We start from the raw sequence: 3,167 nt of genomic DNA, 5'->3' as shown, positions 1-3,167 counted from the left end.
GTGGAAACACTGTACAAAACTCTTGTTTAACTTCTTGATATGTGCGCATTCTACCAACAGTGTCTGCACTCGGCTCAGTGGTGAATAAGGAAGGGCTGAAAGGACAAGGGGCAATGGATCACCCTGTGTCGTCATTTCCCGTGTAACTGGTTGGTTAATACAGGAGCAAACACTAGTAAGAACTGTTATGACAGGGCTTTTTGGCTGTTGTGTTTCTTAGGTCATCGCCTTTTTTTGCATTCAAAGAAAGTTCCAGTTCAAAAGGAAAGCATGGCCTCTGGGGCTGTCAGTGCTCCTTGGCACATTCATGGACTTAACAGGCTTACCTTGAACTCCCATGGGCATTGTGGGTGCACAGGAATTCTTACGGCACGTCACAAAAGCTATATGCAAATGGCGCAGCCAGGCATGGTGGACACACGTATTGCCTGTACCCCCTCTGCTCATGTATAAAACACAAGTTCAAAGATACAATTATTAAGAATTTCAGAATTTCAGCAATAGCAGAGCCTTAAACCAAGCCTGGGCCTCTTCTGAGAAGTGGAGTAAAGGGGAAGATGTGCTATTGCCCATGAAGCCAGCCCCGATCTCACTACAGAGCGTTCAGTTAAACTGTGTCTAACGTTCTGAACACAGCTCAGAAATCCTAGTATTTGATTCATAATTAAACTCAGTGTGTACAAACCAAAAAACAAACAAACAAACAAAAAGTCTGATCCTGTGGAATCAACATATAGAAATCAAGCTATCAGAACATTCTGCCTGGCACGGATACCTAATATTTCCTATCACATCAAATGTTAAAATATAATGATTTACATTCATGGGCTAATAGTCCCAGAGCTGCTTCTAATGAGAGGGGACCCTAAAGATCAAAGCCCATTGTTTTGTCAGACTGGGAAAATACAAGGTGATCCAAAGCTTCGCTCAAGGTGAAGATCTGTTAGTGATGAATGAGGAAGAGCTACAGAGACGCCGGGTCAGAGCTCCTTCAAGCCCTCATCCACACCTCACTGTCTACCTTAGCGTGTTCCTTTATTTAATGGGAAGATTTAAGGGATGATTAAGAAATGATCTTTGGCCTTTGGTACTGTGAAAATTAAACAGGACACTCTGTAAAACATTCCATTTAGAAATAAATTAATTCTCTTAGAATGAGTCACATGATGAACAGAAAACAATGTGGCCATCTTAACAAAAATCTGTGAATTGTCTGCTGCTTCAGCGTTTTAGTTTTACATTCTTTTAATACTCCTATTGTAATTTTTGGTATTTATATTATTTTAGATTTTAAAAGCAAGTACAGAGGGCTTACATATTAAAATTTGTACAGAAACTAGTTTGCCAGTGGCTATAGAAGAGAAGTTTGTTTTATTTTTGCTCATATAATCCTTTGAGTTGAGTTCAGGGGAGGAATCCTAATAATTAGGAATCATAGACTGGTTAAACAAAACATGTACTCAACCAAAAAAAAAAATTATCTAAATATTTACTGATAATTTGAAACCCATCGGATACCCATGTTGGACAGCCATGAAGCCCTACAAGTACCCATAGGATTGTATTAAATCTAAACATGAGCAAGATGGAAGTTCAGTTAACTCAACCTTTAACACTACAGAAGGAATGAGTTTATGAGAAAGGGTGTGAGAAGAAGTTCACATCCTCTTCAGTTCTTGTGCAATGCAATGGGATCAAGTATTCTAAAACAAAGTACACATTAGCGTCAATGTGAATAGCCTGGCAGAGTATAAAATGGGGTGCTGGTCAGAGGTAGGACTGAGACTGTGTAGAATAAAACAGAAAATTGATCCTATAATGTGCCGTGGGGACATGAGAAATTTTTGAAATAGAAAATGTATGATTTCAATTTCTTTTTCAGATTAGGGGCATGGATCTTCCAGCAGTCTGGTTCCAACCAAGATCTCCCCTCCTCCCTCTGAGTTGCCAAGAGCCCTGCTAGTTAAGGGCAAAGGTGACTGCTGAGCTGGTGATGCGATGTGCACGCAGTGAGGAGAGATGACGCTCACCGTCTCTGACGGCAGAGAGAAATCCGTCTTCTGGGTGACACGTGGGAATTTGCCAGCGGGGGTAGAAGGCTCATGCTTACAGCAAGCAGAAGCCCAGCGGGCTCAGCTCCTCCGTGGGTGGCATGATGTGGCCATTTGAATGGCAGGTCATAGTCTGCAGCAGTTGGTTGGCACTCGCTGCTGTTCTTTGTCACAGGAACTCATAGCATGTCCACGCAGCCACCTCGCCACTGAGTTTATGCTGTGCCCCAGGTAAGGGGCCACATCATCTCCTCCAGGGCAGACACTACCCCAGCCTCCTTCCAAGAAGGTGTCTGAGCCTGTGGAAGAGAAGGGTCTCATGGGATCTGACGGAGCAGAAGCCACTCAGGCCCGCGGGAGGCCCCGCACTGCTCTGGCCCTCTCTGGTCTTCCCTGATCTGCCTGTGGCTACTCCCTGAGGGCAGCAGCAGGTGAGGTCAGCGTCTGGATTCAGACAGTTTGCCAGGAGGCTCTATCAGGACTCTGACGGTCCTACAGATGCTCACCTGAGGCTTGGCTCTGCAGCCCTCAGTTACAGAACAAATTGGTTCCTTCCACAGGAAACCCCACTGGAAGTTCCTGCGAATCGTCAGGTACCTTCACCTTCTCACCTGGGGACACCTTCCAGTTTAACTGGGAGTCTGAGGAGACTGAGTTGTGACACTCACACCCCCAAGGAAATGAACCTGCATTTCCCTGGGGCACGAAGTCAGAGGAAGCTCAGGACCGGCCGGAGGTGTATGACTCCAGGGCACTCCAACGCAGGGGCAGGGATTAAGGATGCTAGTTGAGCAGTTGCAAAACGGACAGATTAGAGGGAAAATTAATTATCCCATTTCAGACACCAAAGACATTCATGATTTTGATTATTTCATGTTTTAAAATCCAAATGCCCAGATGGTGAGTCATTGTTTTGCTTTTTAACCTGCATCTCTTGTTGTGTAAATACAACCAGCACGTGCTCTGGATGTCCTGCAAACATTTCAAGTTGGGGAAATAAAGTGACAGCCCCAGAATGCAAGAATGTCTAACTTCATGTTGGGGACAATTCCACTCTGACTGGCTGTTGCTCCCGCAGATTGTGAACAGCTCAGTGAGGGCTGGAATCCAGCTGGC

The sequence above is a fragment of the Propithecus coquereli genome, unplaced genomic scaffold (assembly GCF_000956105.1).
Source record: "Propithecus coquereli isolate 6110/MARCELLA unplaced genomic scaffold, Pcoq_1.0 Scaffold25, whole genome shotgun sequence".
Lineage (NCBI taxonomy): Eukaryota > Metazoa > Chordata > Mammalia > Primates > Indriidae > Propithecus > Propithecus coquereli.
This window is presented reverse-complemented; position numbering follows the sequence as displayed.